Source organism: Telopea speciosissima, chromosome 11 (assembly GCF_018873765.1).
Source record: "Telopea speciosissima isolate NSW1024214 ecotype Mountain lineage chromosome 11, Tspe_v1, whole genome shotgun sequence".
NCBI lineage: Eukaryota > Viridiplantae > Streptophyta > Magnoliopsida > Proteales > Proteaceae > Telopea > Telopea speciosissima.
The window spans coordinates 11841569-11850898 of record NC_057926.1 but is presented as its reverse complement, the minus strand read 5'-3'; positions in this window follow the sequence as shown (position 1 = coordinate 11850898).

Genomic DNA, 9330 nt, shown 5'->3' with positions numbered 1-9330 from the left:
TGGGAGAACCGGGTGACTGAGGTTTTCACATGCAACAGATTTGGCGCTGTCTGTGGGAAACGACGTCTGTAAAGCATAGTCGTTTCTACCAATCGAAAGAGATAAAACAATGGTGCATACAAGATCGGATCAGCACGGCACCGCCTCTAGGGGAGAGGGAAGGCAGCCCGACGAGGGTACGAAAAACTCGCCTCCACCCGAAACCTCGCACTAGGGAGCAACGAGAAGACCTCCACGAGGAGGAGCAAATCGACACAGCGTGGACGCGGCGGCCGAACCGACCCTGTCCGGGGATAGCAGCAATCGGGTTAGCCTGTTGAATACGGCATCAGGACGACTGCAGGGCGAACTGACGGTAGTTGATGTTAACTTGCCGTCGCCGCCTCCCATACCGGAGAATCTTGACCCCGAAGTTCCAGCCAATAATTGTCGATTCATAGACCTCCAATTACAAATGCTTCACACCAATGAGATGTTGTGCACCCTCATGGCTCAACTGGCTCAGGGGGGAACCTGGGTCAGCCACCATTGCCACTCGCTCTTGTCGGCGCCCCTCGGGTCATAGATAACCGAGCCCGAGGTTAGCCAAGTGGTGCGGCGTCATCTCGACCACTTCGCCGAACTCGCCCTCCGTGACCGAACTATCCGGACGCAATGGTCGTGCATAACGTAATGGCAATTTGGGCTAGCGCGAGACCGAGGATCCGATCGACCCCGGGCGGCCAAACGTGACGATCGACCCCAAGAAACCGAAGTGGAGCGATGGCTGTGAGAGCTCGACGAAAAGCTTGAAGGGATGAAAAAGCATACAATGGGGGATGCACACTCGATGCTAGGGCAACACTCGTATCCCCCTCGAGATCATGAACGCATCACTACCACTGGGTTTCAAACCTCCCTCCTTTGACAGATATGATGGGACGACCGACCCTATCAACCACGTCAATTATTTTAACTCCATGATGACTATGTATGGAGGATCGAAAATAGTTTTTTGCCGTGCATTTCCAGTGTCCCTCAAGGGTGCGACCACTTCTTGGTTTTCATGGCTGAGGCCGAACTCCGTCATAAAATTCTCTGAACTTTGCAAAGCGTTTGTCACGCGCTTTAATAGTATGAAACATAAGAAGACAATGGTCAATCTCTTGAGTATGAAGCAAAAACCTGACGAGTCCATCCGAGCCTTTGTCTCCTGTTTTAACAAAGAATCCTTAGACATCAAGGATCTAGATGAGGTTACGGCCCACATGGCAATGAGCAATGGCCTCTCGGACATGGACCTCATCAAGGATTTGGCTCGAAAACCGACCAAAAACATGGTCGAGCTCTTAGAGAGATACAATAAATTCGCTAACATGGCAGAAGTACTCCAAGTTCGGAAGGCAAGCGAATGTAAGAGCGAGAAGAAGAGGTCGGTAGTAGATGACCACAAGGAGGAAAAGCGAACCAAGACTGACTGTCGATCCGAGAGGACTGACCGAGCCTGAAGTCTGGAGTACACCCCCTTGAACATGTCTGGCAAGGAGATCTTGATGTAGATCCAGGATGAGGGGTACATGTGCCGACCTCGACCAATGCAAGCGGGGACATCTCGAAACCCGAATAAGTACTGTCAATTTCACAAAGACATCGACCATGACATCGAGGACTACTTTCAGCTGAAGAGAGAAATTGAAGAGCTGATAAAAGACAGACATTTGAAGTGATATGTGAAGGGGGGCCGAGACGAGCATAGAGTTAGGCGAAATAAAGACCATGACTGGAAGAGAGACGAGCCGAGGCAAGACAGCCCAAGGGCTGAGCACGACGAAAATTGGGCCTGACCCAAAAAGAAAGACGAGGGTTCGGGACTGAGTAGTGCCAAGGGGGCACCAATATACACTATCCTCGAGGCCCCAGACAAGAGTCAACAAGAAAAGCTACAGCCAATGCGTGGTTTATAGCAGTGGAGAAGATGCTAACAAGATAGCGAGGACCGAGACAGTGATCTCCTTCACCGATGCCGACCTCGAAGGTATAAGCTTACCTCATGATGATGCTTTGGTGGTGCAGGTAGAGATTGCAAAAAGACCCATTCACCGGGTATTGGTGGACACGGGGGTGTCGGTAGATCTGATGTCCCTTGATGCGTGTCGATAATTCGGCTTCGGCAATAACCCCCTCAAGCCCGAGAGGACCTCCATACATGGATTCTCAGGAGCATCGGTAACGATTAAAGGTTCAATCGAGTTAATGGTTACAATCGGGGAAGAATCGCGCCAAGTGACCGTCAAGGTTAAGTTCATGGTGGTGAGGTCGGTTGTGGCCTTTAACGCCATACTGGGTCAACCGACTCTCACCGCCTTATGAGCCATCATCTCACCAATCCACCTCAAGATGAAGTTCCCGACGGAGAATGGGATCGGTGAAATATGAGGCAATCAGAAGAAGGCCAGAGAATGCTACGCGACGTTCGTCAAACAAAATAAAGGCAATGTCCGAGGGATGGCCATGTGTGTAGAAGATCTCCCGAAAGACCAGCATGATGAGTTGACCGAGCGAAGGGGGAAACTAGTGGAAGACCTTATCCCTTTCCCTCTTGACAGAGACGACCCCACCAAGACAGTACAGCTAGGCTTACTACTGACCTCGGAGCAAAGAGAAAAGCTCGGAGACTTTTTAAGAAAGGACATAGATGTCTTTGCTTGGTCGATTGTCGACATGACCGGGATATCGAGAGATATAGCCAAACACCGACTCCATATTGATCCGACCTAAAAGCCGGTTTAGCAGAACAGGAGGAACTACGCCTTCGATTGGCAGACCGTGATCAAGGAAGAGGTGAAAAAGCGCCAACAATCCGGCTTCATCAGAGAAGAGAAGTTCTCAACGTGGTTGGCAAACATCGGCATGGTTCCCAAACTGAATGGGAAATGGAGAATGTGCATTGATTAAACTAACATCAACAAGGCATGTCCGAAAGATAAGTACCTCTTACCTCAGATTGACTTGTTGATAGATGCCACCGCTGGTCACGAGATGCTCAGCTTCATGGACGCGTACTTTGGCTACAATCAGATCCTCATGCACGAAGAAGATGAGGCGTACACAGCCTTCCGAACCGATCAAGAGAATTTTTGTTACAAAGTAATGCCCTTTGGGTTGAAAAACACGGGGGCTACGTACCAAAGGATGGTCAACCATATGTTCCAAGATCAGATCAGCCGAAATATGGAGGTATACATAGATGACATACTGGTAAAGAGCCTTAAGACCGAGCACCATTTGGCCAACCTTGAAGAAGCATTCGGGGTATTGAGAAAAAATTGAATGAAGCTGAACCCCGCCAAGTGCGCCTTCGGGGTAACCTAAGGGAAATTCCTCGGCTTCATTGTCTCCATCCAAGGTATAGAAGCTAACCCAACGAAGATCAGGGCCATCCAAGAGATGACCCCTCCCAAGACAGCCCGAAAAATGCAGAGGCTGAATGGAAGAGTGGTGGTATTGATTAGGTTTATGTCGAGGTCGGGCGACAAGTGCCAACCCTTCTTCAAGATATTGAAGAACCTTCAGAACCCGAAGGATTTTATATGGATGAGCGAGTGCCAACAAGCCTTTGATGAGCTAAAATTGTACCTGGAGAATCCACCTCTCCTCTCTCGATCCGAGCCGAAGGAAGAACTCCAACTCTACTTGGCCGCAACTCTTGTGGTAATCAGCGACGTACTACTAAAAGAAGATGGCAAGATACAATAGCCGATATACTACGTCAGTCATGTGTTAATTGATGCGAAAATATGATACTCCAAGTTCGAGAAGATCGCGTTTGCACTTATAATGGCGGCAAGGAAGCTGAGGCCATACTTGTGAAACCCGCCTCTAAAGCAGGTCTAATTCAAACTTGGGTAATGCCTGGAGAAACCTCACACATAGCTTTTACATGAGTAGGTTGTGGGATTGTGACCTTATTTAATAATATTTTATTTTGTGGTACTCACACACCCCGCTATTTTTCAATTACCATTATATCATTTCGATCAAAATACTGTCTACATCCTGTATTATTTAACCAAGTCATGTTTGTGGGTCCCACACATTCTAACATCACTTAAACCCCGTGCCGTACGCGGGTATGAACCCAGTAATTCTTGGGATTTCATTTTTATATCCCGGCATCGGAACCCACTAGACTAGAATCACATTCTAGAATCCATTCTATTTTAAAACCCATTTCTGGGGCCATAGCCAAACATGCCCTAAGGGCTTGGGTATATAAACAATCCTTAGCCTTGAGAATTCATTTCTCAAAGGCTAAGGGTTAGAATCGGTTTTGGAAAAAGAAGAAGAAGCTTGGATTGAGGAATTTGGAAGCTTGGTGACTCAAAAGAGCTTGCATACTTGATTTTCCTCCTCCAAATCCCTTCTAATCCATCAATAGGTAAGTTCCTAATCTGTATTCAGTTCAATCCATCTTTAGTTTACCGCATTTTAGCCTAAATGCTACTGTCATGGGTTGCTTCAACTTAACTCACCAAATCCATCTTCAAATTCTTCCCATTTTGGTTTAGATTATGTAATGCATGTATGATTCCTTGACCATACATGCAATCCATGAACAATGACCCTTAATGGGTGTTCTTCCCTTCCCCCTAAGACCCTTGGATGGCTGAACATAGCCTGGTGGTCAAAACCCAGCCAAACAAGTTGCTGATTTTGGCTCTATTTTTTAGGCAGGCTCTTCAGAGCAGGCTAACCGGCCCTTCTTATTTTAGGGAGATAGAATGCTACCTGGGCGGGTGCGGTGCGCTCAGGGGCTAGGGGCAAGCAAAATGACCTCCACTCCCCCGAAAATTCTATGGGGAAGCAACGATCATTTTGTTTGCCCCTATGTCTAGGCGTAGAGACAGACAAACAGTACACCACATGTGCCCAGATAGCATTCTCTCTCTCTCTCTCTCTCTCTCTCTCTCTCTCTCTCTCTCTCTCTCTCTCTCTTTATTTTATTCTGCGTTTGTAGAGAAAGGGTTTCCTAAACTAAATCCTTAGGCTAGGGTCAACTCCAGCAGCTGTGAGTATGTGATTGCTGTTTTCACCACACAAAAAAATCTGCAAGGGGTGCCGTATATTTGTGAATGACTAAAATGAACTCAAGTGCAGAGAAAGGGAAAATGAAAGTGAATTAAGAAATGAAAGACTTTATCAAAAATTAAGAAATGAAAGAAAAAAAATTCCAAGGTTTATCTACTATAACAGTGATAACTATTGACTCTTAAAATCTCCATATCTTTTACATTATCTTTTATAATTTAATTTTTTTAATTTAATGTTCAAGGAAAGAGTTTTTTATTTAGGAGCACCGCCCCTACGTTAATGGGGGACCAATATGAGCATACATGGAATCATCAACAAGGGCAGAATTCCAACCTACCATAAAGAATGGGGTGGTCATTTCACGGGGCTGTATCTATAGGCTCCTTTTGCTCTTATTTTAAATGAAAATTTTATGAAATTTCTCTTACCTGTCACTTTGCATGAGAATTGGGAACCTTATCCACGAGATCAGGTTTGCTCCAATTTGTCTATCTCAGCTCTATGGTCCCCCCCACCCAGGAACATATGAAACACAAATATTTATTTTTTTTATTAAAATTCTTTACTAACTATCAAATAATGCCTTTAATTGTGACAAAAACTAAAACACTAGTTTATGTAAAGGGGAGGTGAGGGGCATGCAATCATTTTCATCTCAGCATCTTGAAACTCATTTGATTTATTGTGATTTAACAGGTAAATTAGAGCTTATCCACCAATTTGGATCCTCTACTGTCTCAAATGTTGTGATTTTTCAACCAAAGAAAAATATGTGCATCGTCAACCACAGTTATAAATTATAGGGAGAATGTTCTCCCAGCGCAGGCTGCGCCCAGACATATGGGGGTGGATGCAATGACCACCCTGCTCCCCTGAATGGCAGGCCCATGTGTTTGGGCGGAGCCTACGCTGCGGCACAGAGAACATGAGCCCTAAATTATAATACGTTTTTCAGCTATAGAAACCGTATTCCTATCCTTATTAACAAAAATTACAGTTTTATAAAACAAGATAAGTTGAAATATATCATACTGAAGAATAAAAATATCCCAAGATATCAAATTCTCTCCAGAGTTCTATTTTGTCCCATCCTTTGTCTTTGGTGTATTGTAATCGTTGATAAAGACTCCTAAGTGTATCTATAATTCCATAATTCATAGAAGCTATTAGAAAACTAGAATTATGAAATAACAAAGAAGCCCATCCCGTATCTTCGGTGCATGGGTCCATGCTACCATCACAAATAATAATTGGTCTTTCTCCAGTCTTAAGTCTTTGGTATTCAGTTAGAGTCATAGAAGCCTCCTTAGATGGTGGAAAGATTATATGAGGGCTAGGAACAAGAACAGAACCATGCAATCAACGATATATCACGGAAATCAATAGAGGCTGTAGGCGTTCAGTCCATAACCCTAATGATCTTGCAGCATAGAGGCGCTTCGTAAAATCACACGAAATTAAATAAAAAAGGTGAATTACAAAACACCCTCTGAAAATGGAACGAATCTTAAGTCATCTCCTCTTATTTGAAAATACTCATCTGTCCTCCTATATAGTAACAGTAAATCAAACCAAAAAATGAAAAGACAATTTTAATCTTAATTAAAATAAGATAAACAGTGACAATTAAGGTACCCAACGTTTGTAGAAAATGCATTTTAGATACCCAAACCCTTTGTAGGCCACCGCCTACAAGAATCTCTGCTGGTGTGCTCTTGCACCTTAGCTCTGAACTCAAAGGCAGTGGGTCTTTAGCTTTACAGGGTTTGAGATGTACACAACCTTGATGGGTTTTGATTTGTTCTTTGGTTTGGCCCTTTTGCAGCTCTTTTGCTGCTTTGATGAACCCTGGTTTTGAAAGTCTAAGAAGTTCTTGCTCGAGTGTTGTAGCACTGCTGCCTAACTTCTATCTACACCCTATGCTCTTACATCTATTGTGCCTTCTATGGAGATTTATCTACAGGAATCAAGTTTTATGGCTGGCGGTATCAAGTTCTAAACTGTATTTTTAGCAACATCGATTTTTTAGATTAATTTAAATTCAGTCAGCAGATCTCTTTCTATCTTTCAGGGACTTATTCATTTAATTGGTAAGGCTACTCGATCTAGATTTGAAGCTGGCCTGAGCACCTGATTATGTACTATTAGAAACCTCCAAACAAGGTCTGCAATACTCTGTTTTCAAGGAATTTTTTTTTTCAGATTGATATCCTCTATCGTTCATGATCTTACCTGAAGATCTATCTCAATTTTTAGGGGATTATTACCCATTTCTTGAAGACCACTCGATCCTAGTTTGGTGTCATCTGAACCCCATATCTTATTTTATTGCAAAATCACCAAATTCTGGGTTTATTTACTTCAGATTTGCAGTTTTTGGGCTGCGGTTTATATTAGTTCTCTCTATATCATTGAACGTTTGTGGGGTTTGTATTCCCTACTACTAGTCTTCATATTTCCAGCCTTGAGATCGACAAGTGGTTGGGGAAAATCCATTGCTGCAGCTTCATTCCATCATTTTTTTTTTTTTTTTTATCATTTTATGGTCTGAAATATAAACCCTAAATCCCTCTTTGGTCGCCAGAACTTGCAACGTTTCGGCAAAGGGATCTCAATTCTGCCCAGAAAAACAGAATATCAACAATTCTTGGATATTCTTCTCCGATGCATGGCTGGACGGACGAGGAGATTGAGTTGCAGGTCATGTGAGGAAGAGGATAGATTTTGGGGTTTTAGATCTAAGGGTAAAAAAGTAACTTTGCACTGGTCAAGCGTAGTTTAGGAATTTAAAAATATTTAATTTGCTAATTTCATCAATTAACAATGTAAAACTAACGATAGGGCCTAATATGTAATATAGGGCTAATGCAGGGGTATTATGAGTACTTTCAAATAAGAGGAGGTGACTTGAGATTCGTTCCATTTTCAAGGCGGTTCCATAAATTAACCAAAAAAATACCAATATGTTTCTATTTTTCTTTCTTGCAACACACACACACACAAAAGCAATCAATTTGCAATTCTCGTGATAATTTATTCATAGTAGACATTCCCCCCGTAAGCAAGCTCTACAAAAACATAACAAATTTGGTTTAGGGAAATACAATGATATCTGGTTACATGTGGCATGTGGCCCTTGCGCCCAAACATAGAGCCACACCAAATTACCACCACGCCCTCAAGGATTTCTGTCTTTTCATGACACGATGGTAATTTTGTATGGACCTACTAGGCACGGGAGCCATGCACCGCACGTGACCAGATAATTATGATTGATTTAATATTCTTTGGTATATTCCACAAGGATCTATAAATACAAAATAACTATACTTGAGGATTTGATTTTGAGACGTGTGATGTTGATTTTCTATTCAATTGCTATTGCTGACGGGTCAGAGGTAAGCTTTAAAACCAAAAGTAACTAGTTCTAGGGGTGTCAATCAGTCGGTTTGATTCGGTTGCAATCGAACTGATATTCACCAAAGCAAAACCAAACTATTAAACCCTTGGTCAATTTAGATCGGGTTTGGTTCGGCTCCAATCAAAACTTGTTTGGCACATATGAAACACCATGCCGGGTTGTTGGTCTTTTTGACCCATCATGAGTTGAACCGGATTGTATATAGGTTCAACATGGTCACACAAATTCTCATTTAAATGATGGTGGACCTATCAATGGAATGGTCAAGAAATATGAGCTAGTAAGTGAAGGTGTCCAACATCAATCCTGTTAACCGAACCTGGGTACATACCCGTTTCGGATTTGGCGCCCACCTATGGGGCAGTCGATTGGACCAGTTGGGTTGGTCACTTAAGGAGGTCGGCCTTACCCGTTAGGTCTCTTCCCTCTTTTTGATTCCTATTTAGAGTGGGACACTATGAAGTAGTGGGGATTGATTGTATATAGACATAATCAAGTCACTCCAAAACTGAATTGCATTCTTACAACATTGATTCTTTCTCTCACTCTCAATCTTGTTAACCAAGTTACTAGTGTATTTTCTATAGGATTCCATCTGTTCCCAAGGATTTACGGTATGGAGTTCCCTGTGGAGAAGTCTTTCAAGATATCTAGAGATTGTAGAAGATTGTTTGAGTTCATAAAGCTTGTAACCAAATCCATACGAGATCCTTTCACTGTGTTTCTGTAAATCCAATACGGGTCAGGCCCAGTCCAAGCCGCCCACAAGGGGCAGGCTAGACCCGACCCTACCCCCTATGCGTGGAGAGAACCAACCACTTAAGTGGTGGGTCTCTTCC